Here is a 10000-nt window from a genome sequence, read left to right as displayed (position 1 = left end):
TCGATATTTTGCTGGCTCAGTATGTCTGCAATGAATGGGTCGTCCGATCAGATGATAACGATGGTGCTAAAAAGGAATAAAGCCAACACAGCACGAAAGCAACAAGCGAACTTCTAGTTGACCAATCGTCCTGATCGAAGAGCATCGAAAATACCTCCCCTCCCCTACTGTAGTGAAAAGTGTGGGACAAAGTAAATATTGTAGTTCGAGATGCACAGGTCAAATAGTGGCCATGATTGGAACATCTTTAACCATACGTTTGTTTGATCAACAACTACTACAATTTTACTAATATTCTCACATCTTTTTTTCATCTGTATCTTTTTTCGTTCCTGCAATAATATAAATGCAACCATATTTTCTTTCTCGGGTACTGTCTTTTTCCGACAAACCCTGTATTTTCAAAAATAATCAATTCCACCAATTTTCTAATCTTTCAAATCTTGCAGTGTCCTTCCTCAAAACCCTTACCTTCAAATAATTTTATTCCCACAAAACATAACCCTACAACTTTTCTATTTCCATAGCAAAATAAATTTTTCCTTTCTTCCCACAACTCTTGAGTTCTTCCTACAACACTTTGTTTCTTCACATAACTTTTCCTCTCTCCCTCGCATCACTTTCCTTCTTCCCACAACTCTTTCACTATCCTAACAACTCTTTCTTCCCACAACATTTTCTTTCCCCCCCCCCAACTCTTCCTTTTTCCCACAATTCAGAAGTTCTTCATTTCCTGCTCATTCTCTACAATTTTTTTTTCCATTCACACGCAACGCTTTGCAGCAGCTGCTTCATTCCTGATAATACAACACTTCCCACAACACCTTTTATCAAAGTCTTTTAAATTCCCACAGTTCATCTAATGGCCCAGAACAATTCTGTGCCTGTAACCTCTTTTACAAGCCCATACGCTCCATCCTTACTGTCTGCTTATAACCTGTTTATTATCGCATCGTTTTAATTCTTTCCACTATCGCCTTAACTAGCTTATATCAGTCTTCCTTTCTTTTGCCACTTCTCTTTCTCTTACACACTTTCTCTCTCCTTCTCCCTCTCTGTCTGTCTATCTATTTCTCAACTCTACATTTCTTTCGCCGCATCTTCTGTCCAGTTTTCTGTTCCATCTTCCTCTCTGTGACTTCCGTTTTCTTTATCTATCTATTTTATGTTTACCAACAAATTGACGAGTTTTTTCTTTCATTATTTCTCCAATCTCCTCTTCCTTTTTGCTTCTTTCCCCCGCTCTCCCGATCGCCATATTTTATTCCTCCATCATTGTCCGATTTATCTTCTTCAATTTTTTTTTATTTCTCCTTATCCTCTTCCCTCTCCTCCTCATTATTCTTCTGTCCATGAATTGGACTTTCCACATCCTTCTTACTTCGTTTTCTTCCTCCCCATCCCCCACAGTTCGTTTTTCTTTCCTTTCTATCTTTTAATGTTTCTCCTATTTCCTTTAATGCCATCCTTAGCTCCTTTCTTTATCCACTCCATTTCTCCCTTCCTCCTTTTTCTCCCTTCTTCTTTAGGTTTCCTTCCTTGTTTTCCACAATCTCCCATTTTTTAATATTTAATTCCGCCTATCTTTCTTTCCCTGTCCCCTATCATTTGCATATTCTCTATAAATTTACTCTGAAGGACGTTCCAACCTTCTCTTCACCATCGTTTATCCATCCCTTATCCCTACTTCATGCACAGATGCATATACTCATGAACATATACACATATATAAATATATACGCGTATTTATGAACAGATGCATATATAAATAAATGATTATAAACCACACCTCTGAACGAAAATACAAACCTAAATACCATGTATACATAAATACACACATACACATATCACACAACTCGCAATCACACATATAAAATACAAACCCATCATATTGCTCACCAATATATAGCTATATACATATATACATATATACATATATATATACATATATATACATATATATATATATACACATATACATACATATATACAAAGCCACATACACAGATACATATATACATCACGTGATCACGTGACCGGCCAGGCTATCAGATGTAGCTACACGTCGCTTCGCATTGTTTTTGCCTTCAAATGACGTCACCCCGCTGGCTAAGCGAGCAGGCCAACAGAGGAAAGAGTGGGCGAAAGTTGTGGCGAAAGGGTACAGCAGGGATCGCCACCACCTTCCCTGCCGGAGCCTCGTGGAGCTTTTAGGTGTTTCTGCTCAACAAACACTCTGAACGCCCGGTCTGGGAATCAAAACCGCGATCCTACGACCGCGAGTCCGCTGCCCTAACCACTGGGCCATTGCGCCTCTACACATATATACATACAGAGACATACACACACACCAAAAAGGATCGAGTGTTCATAACGCCGGTTTACCGGATTCTAAGGGGCGTATATCCTTCACCTGGACGGGACTCAAATCCGTCCTTGCAGTACTCATCTTTGCCAGCTGGAGCAACAGGAAATGAAGTGTTTTGCTCGAGTACACAACGCCATCGCACGGCACTGGAATGGAGACCATAATCTTACGATCTTGAGCGCAACACTAATCGCTCATCCACGTATACACACACACACACACACACACACATACACACACACACACACACACACACACACACACACACACACACACCGGTGTTTGTATATGAGTATATAAGTGTATTATGTCAGTGTGTGTGTATGCACGCCCGTACGTTATAAAAAATGAAAAATAAATGCGCCCTTTTAAAGCCTACCCAGGCTCATGGGCCCGGTTTCCCAGTTTCAATGGCGTATGTGTTCCCCCTGCTGGACGGGACACCAGTCCATCGCAGCGTTACTAATTTTTGCCAGCTGAGTGGACTGGCGCAACGTGAAATGAAGTGTTTTGCTCAAGAACACAACGCGTCGCCGGTCCAGGAATCGAAACCACAATCTTACGGTCATGATGCTGACCCCCTAACCGCTAAGCCACGTGCCTCCACATACGCTATAAAAGCACTATGATACTTTCTCAAAGACATAAACACACCCACATTATTTCACATACATATTGACACATTAACTAACATGCACTCCAAATACATGCTTTCGCAGTCTCGTAGGCAGACAAAGCCAAACTGCTTATATTTACAGTAATACCTACATCCATACGCATTTACACATATGTCATTTGTCACACACTGCACAAACACACACACACATACACACACATACACACGCAAACACACTAGTAGTCTATCTTATATATGGACATACACTACGTCGGTGCGGACATATATGCATACATATACAACACGATAACACAATCATACAGACCTACGTAGAAACGCATACAACCACACACATAGATCCCACTCATGTTACACACCTGACGTTTCGAATTTTATTATACGGCCAGCAATTTTGGGGGCAGGGTAGGTCGATTCCATCGACAAAGTGTTCAATTGGCATTTATTTCATAGGACTCGAAAGAATGAAAGGCAATCTCAGAATTTGAATTCAGAAAGTAAAGAGACGACATGCTCGTGTGCTAACGGTTCTGCCAGCTCTCGGCACAAATAATGGTTTCAAATTTTGGCTCCAGGCCGTCAATTTCTGGAATGGGAGTAAGTCGATTATATCGATCCTAGTGTTCAACTAATACTTGTTTTATCGACGCCAAAAAGATGAAAGGCAAAGTCAACCTCGACAGAATTTGAACTGAGGACCTAAAGACGAACCAACTGCCACTAAACTGTTCGCCCAACATGCTAACAATTCTGCCAGATCGCCGCTTATACGTACATAGATATTAACTCATTAATTTCCTTATATGTATATAGAAGCTTATGCGCACACACATAGATAAATTCATATACATATGTATATATCGACAAGTATGGTGTACAGGCATGTACACACACGCACACACACGTATATACACTAAATTATAGTACGCCTACTTACATCACACATGATATACACACCTATATTCACTATCACATCCACCACATCTACTCATACAACACATCACAAATTATACACAACACATACACACTCACTTACACACGCATACAAAAAAAAACACACACTAGTATCTGACACACTCGACATCTATTGTACTACATACACACAACATACACACACACGCTATCACTTCAGTCACTCTCTACACACACCAGTGCATACACAAGCACTGCTCCATATCGTTGCGAACACACATACTCACACATATGTATCTAAAATCACATCAACTTCCACCATCCTATAAACATCCCCTACCACACTTTGACATATTTAACTACTCACACGGCCATTTATTTTATGTATGTATATATCTTTACGCCAAACCAAATAACCTTGTAAATGTTTGTTTATTTAAGTCACAGTGCAGCGTCATTATGGCCAAGACATATCTTAGCTTTGTCTGACTGCTCCCCCACCTTATTCCCCTTGGCATCTCCTGTTTTACTGTGACACAAAATGGCCGACACGTAATGAGGTATGTTTGATGGCTTTCCCAAACAACTGACCCCTTTCTCACGAAATTTAACCCCAATAATAGAAAAAAAAATAACACATCGGCCAGTGTATGTAGTGACCTAACGGCCTTATTTATAATAAGTGTACCCCGCATGATTTAGTGTAGATGTAGATGTGTATATATTAGTACGTATATACAGGCGTATGTAGGTGCTGTAAAAATGAATGTGTACAATATATACATATACATGTTAGTACATGTCTTTCTTTCTCTTTCTCTCTCTTTCAGTCTCCCTCTCTTTCTCTCCCTCTCTCTCACACACAGACTATGAATATATGCGCGCATATATGTGTGTATGTATAAATATATAATCACACACACACACACACACACACACATATATATATATATCATATAATGTATAGTCACGTACGTAAGTGTATCGGTATGTACACATGCGAATGTATGTAGATGCGTGGACATATATGTATACATATATATGTATGCATATGTATATATACACACGAATACATATATAAATACACGCATGAATACATAAATACGTAAATACATACATATCTATCTATTTGTGTGTGTGTGTGTGTGTGTGTGAGTGTGAGAGGAGAGTATTGTGTATTTGTCAGTTTCAGCAAAATGAAGACTTGTGTGTGTACATATGTGCTTATACAAATATCTATGTTTCTTTATTTAGAAGTGTTTCTGCATAGACATACATGCGGGTGTCTGTGCGTGTGTGCATGTGTGTGTGTGTGTGTATGCTTGTCTCTACGTACTTACGTTTTTCTAAATTTGTATGTAAATTCGTTTTAATTTATAAAGGTCTGTCCACATATTAAGACCTTTCTAAGGGTCTAGAACGTTAGATGTGCAGACGTATATGCGTAGGTATACGTATAAGTGCATGCATCACGTGTCTGAAGGAGCTTACATGTATGAATCTACAGATCTTTGTACCTATTTTTCCATAGATTGTGTAAAACTGTGATAAGTCTATCAATATATGGGTAGGTTTATGTAAGTGTTCATGTATATATTTGTGTGTATGTATATATACCTTTTTGCGGATGTGTGTTTTTCTGTAAATATGTGTACGTGTGTTGTGTGTGTGTGTGTGTGTGTGTGTGTATGTGCGTGCACGTGTGTGCGCCTGTGAGTGTCGGACTTTCTATTGAGGCACTCGGACATATTCTTCGAGTAGACTGAACGCTTGTGGACGAAATTGGAGAGACGGAATTAGCGTACAATGGCGTCTGATGTACTACACCCGTAAATCAAAATGTCGTGGTGATTGTCTGTGAGCATTGCGCTATATATACAAATATATACGCATGTGTGCATCTCTACGCGTGTGTGCGAGCCTGAGTGATTCTACGTGTGTGTGTGTGTGTGTTTGTGTGTGTGTATGTATGCGTGGGATCGAAGAGTATACTCATGGTGTCTATTTCAAAATTGCATTCTTTCAGGTATGTTAGTAGTGCAAGGGACTTCAGATAAAAGCATTTTACCATATATTTGGGTTAATGAAAGCCCAGTAAATAAAACTTGTTTGACGGAAAATTGTGAAAGATCGACGGAAGGGCTAATCCAACTTTTGGGGCGGGCAGACTTAATCGTTGCCAGATATATAAGTGCCAACTGGTCCTAGCGTGCGCCTAATGAAATCCATTTTGCTGTGAAACATACTATTCGTCGGTAACTTCGATTTCAGTTTATCCCCACAAAATATTTTTGTATCGCACTTTACCACAATTGCATAGTTAGGTAGGTAGGTAGGTAGGTAGGTTGGTAGGTAGGTATATAGGCTGGTAGGTAGGTAAGTAGGTAGGTAGGTAGATAGGTAGTTTGATATGTAAATAAGTAGGTGGGTAGGTGGGTAGGTAGGTAGGCAGGTAGGTAGGTCGGTAATTAGGTGGTAGGTAGCTAAGTAGGTAAGTAGGTAAGTATGTATGTATGTATGTAGGTAGGTAGGTAGGTAGGTAGGTAGGCAGGTAGGTAGATCGGTCGGTAGGTAGGTAGGTAAGTAGGTAGTTAGGTAGGTAGGTAGGTAGGTAGGTAGGTAGGTAGGTAGGTAGGTAGTAGTAGTAGTAGTAGTAGTATATGAGACTAAAGTTCAACCTAAATCCGGAGGTTGAAACGAAATCGAATTCAGATATAAGAGTCAACTTTAAGTCTTTACACAATTCACCTGTTTAAGAGGAACAGCTTCTGTTCATCGTAGAAATCACTGGAGCCTTGCCTTCAAGAAAAGTCATCTCCTCTGAATACATTATTAAATGAATAAACAAAGAGTGGGATTTGAGGATTTCCTTTGTGGAACATCACCTATTTCAGGAAATTGTCAGGAAATGTATTTATTTTCAAGTTAAATGTAGTTTATAATCGTAAAACACTTCATGTGTCGGGATATCTGCTTTTGTGTGGTGAAATAAGTAGATGCAAATATAAATATTTATATGGTGGAGATGTGCACATGTGACAACCGTCGTATAGCATGATCTGCTTGTTTAGAAGTTTACGCCTCAGTAGCGACCTTTCGCACTTCATCTCCCTCCATTGAATCTTCAGCAGATGTCTTCTTCCAAATTATTGCAGTGACATTGCATATTCAAGAATTAGAAAACTGTTCACACTGAGGTCACGCTGTCTCTCTTCATAGGCTAGTTTCCAATGTAGACGCGTCTATGGAATACACAGCAAGATACACATTAATAGAATATTTATTTGATGAAGTCGATGCTAAATTTCATTTATACTGTGTTATAGTTGTTCATTTATGTGTAGCTGGCGTGTTTGTGTGTACGGCAGGTGCTATATCTAGCCTCCACAGAATAGGGGGTAACATTAATCTGCTGAGTTTGCCAATTGCTTTCTTTGTTGCCTCACATGTTTGTGGTGAGACATTGTCATAGTGAATGTGAACTGTTTCCAGATCATTCTGCTAGATCTAGCTTCTAGTAGCTTCTCTAAGACTTTTTAACGTACAAACTTTTAGAAAATCAATGGCATGACGCCCTTGTCGTCTCCATAATAGTCAGCATGACTTCTATGCTAATCGCTTGGACTCCACAAGACTTGGAGAAGTGGTGTGGCGTCATTTCATGGGCTGAGCCTACGTTTCCGGGTCACAAATGTACGCTAATCCTTCATCCCTTGTCATCAGAAGAGAAGAAAGTGTCTTTATTCGTTGAAGAAATTTTCTGCAGATCAGAGAAGACATACTATTCTCTCCTTCAAATGGGTGTCAACTGCAGAGATGCTCTCTTCCGATAAACAAGTTTTCCACTCGCTTTCTGTAATGCACGGAGTTCACTGTCCACTTGTGTCGTAGTCTCACGGATTGTGACACGAGTGTAGATAGACAGACAAACAGACAGTTGCATAGTTAGATAGATAGATAGATAGATAGATAGATACATACATACATACATACATACATACATACATACATACATTCGTAGGTAGGCAGGTAGATAGATAGATAGATAGATAGATAGATAGATAGATAGATAGATAGATAGATAGATAGATAGATAGATAGATAGATAGACAGATAGACAGATAGATAGATAGATAGATAGATAGATAGATAGATAGATAGATAGATAGATAGACAGATAGATAGATATGTTTCTTTATTAGTCACACAGGGCTGCACACAGATAGAACAAATTACAGGTAGAGCTTTTTTTTGAAGGTTTAAAAAAAAAAAGGAAAGGGGGAGTGTTTCGATCAAAAGGGATCGTAAAAGGAGAGAAAGGGGACAAAAAAAGGGGGGTTAAAAAAAAAGGGGGAGAGAAAAAAAAAAAATTGATCAATAGGATCGTTATCACAGAAATGTCAATATGAAGTTAAGGGGAGGACAGGTGAGGTTTACCCGTGGAAAGAAAAGCCTACGGAAAAGACCACGGTACCTCGGTCAATGGAGTCACATGTTATATTTCTTTTTTTTTTTTTTTGCGAATAAGCAACTCTCTGTTTTCAATTTCTGGTTCATAGGATCATGCTCAAGGTGGCTTCGTCATTCATACGTGCCATTCTTGCTACATTCACCACATCTTTTTTAAAACATTCGCTAGACAAAACTTTCCTCTCTACTCTCACTTTCCTTTTCAAGTGGTACTTGAAGAAGTTGATGAGAGATTGACCAGAGAGGAAAGTGTTTGTCTCCAATCCTTTCAGACCGCGTCCACAGATACATTCTTTCGCCATAGCCACAACGATGATGAAAATAGCTCTCCTTTCCGTTTGAAGGAGGGAGGCGTGACAATATTGACGATAGACTCAGCTGATAAACCGACTCGTCCCACACGTGACAGCAGTTGTTCGACACAAGCCCACAGGTCGGAAATTGTTGGACACTGCACGAGTGCGTGCAGAACGGTTTCGTCGCTCTGACCGCATCTCGGGCGGTCGGCCCCCGTTTTCTCGAGCCGTGTCTGTAGAGCTTATCCCGAACGGGTAGCGCTTCTCGGTAGCACTGCCAGGCCATGGATCTCTGGAAGTGTCCATGGCCCTGGCCCGAAAGTCGTCCTGAACAGGCGGGTCAGGTACTCCTCGTCGACGTCCAGGTCGCCCCGAGCTCGTCGTCGTACCTCCCCTCCACTAAACCCCTATAGAATGCTTTGGTTGTGTTGAAGTCACTCAAGGCGACCCCAGGACGGCAGAGTTGCTTGAGAGCAACGCGACACTCGCGGTGCCATTCGCCTTTCTTCGGCCTCTTTTTGATCCACGACTGCAGTTCGGTCATGGAGACGAGCTGCGGGAAAGCGTGCCTCACAAACGGCGACCACACCTGTTCACCGTCGTCTACATAGAGCCAGAGATGTCGCACGTCTCGCGCGTGTCTGCGCATCATCAACCACGGCATGCCCAGCCCTCCTTTTAACGTGGTGATAGATAGATAGACAGATAGATAGAGATAGATAGATAGATAGATAGATAGATAGATAGATAGATAGATAGATAGATAGATAGATAGACACAAATTCACATGAAATGAAGTGAAATATTTCTGTCTTTACGAACGTCTGTCTATTTATTCATCTATCTATCTATCTATCTATCTATCTATCTATCTATCTATCTATCTATCTATCTATCTATCTATCTATCTATCTGTTTATTTCTATCTATCTAATTATCTATTTATTCATCTGCCCGTCTGTCTATCTATCTACCTATCTATCTATCTATATATCTATCTATCTATCTATCTATCTATCTATCTATCTATTTATCTATCTATCTGCCTGTCTATCTGCTTATATGCCTATTATATATCTATCCATATATCGATAGATAAATGGCGAGAGAGAGGGGAGAAAGAGAGAGATAACCGTAAGGATATTAGAGATATTCGATTTCATCTCTTTAGTAATATTCGAAAACATTTTATACCTTTACAAAAATATACTAACAAATGATATTTTCATTACGTCTGACAAATATTTCTTTTATTTGTATTTGTGAAATATTTGTCAGACGTAATGAATATATATATATATTATATATATATATATATAT

This window comes from Octopus sinensis, linkage group LG7 (genome assembly GCF_006345805.1).
Source record: "Octopus sinensis linkage group LG7, ASM634580v1, whole genome shotgun sequence".
NCBI classification, from domain to species: Eukaryota; Metazoa; Mollusca; class Cephalopoda; order Octopoda; family Octopodidae; genus Octopus; species Octopus sinensis.
This window is presented reverse-complemented; position numbering follows the sequence as displayed.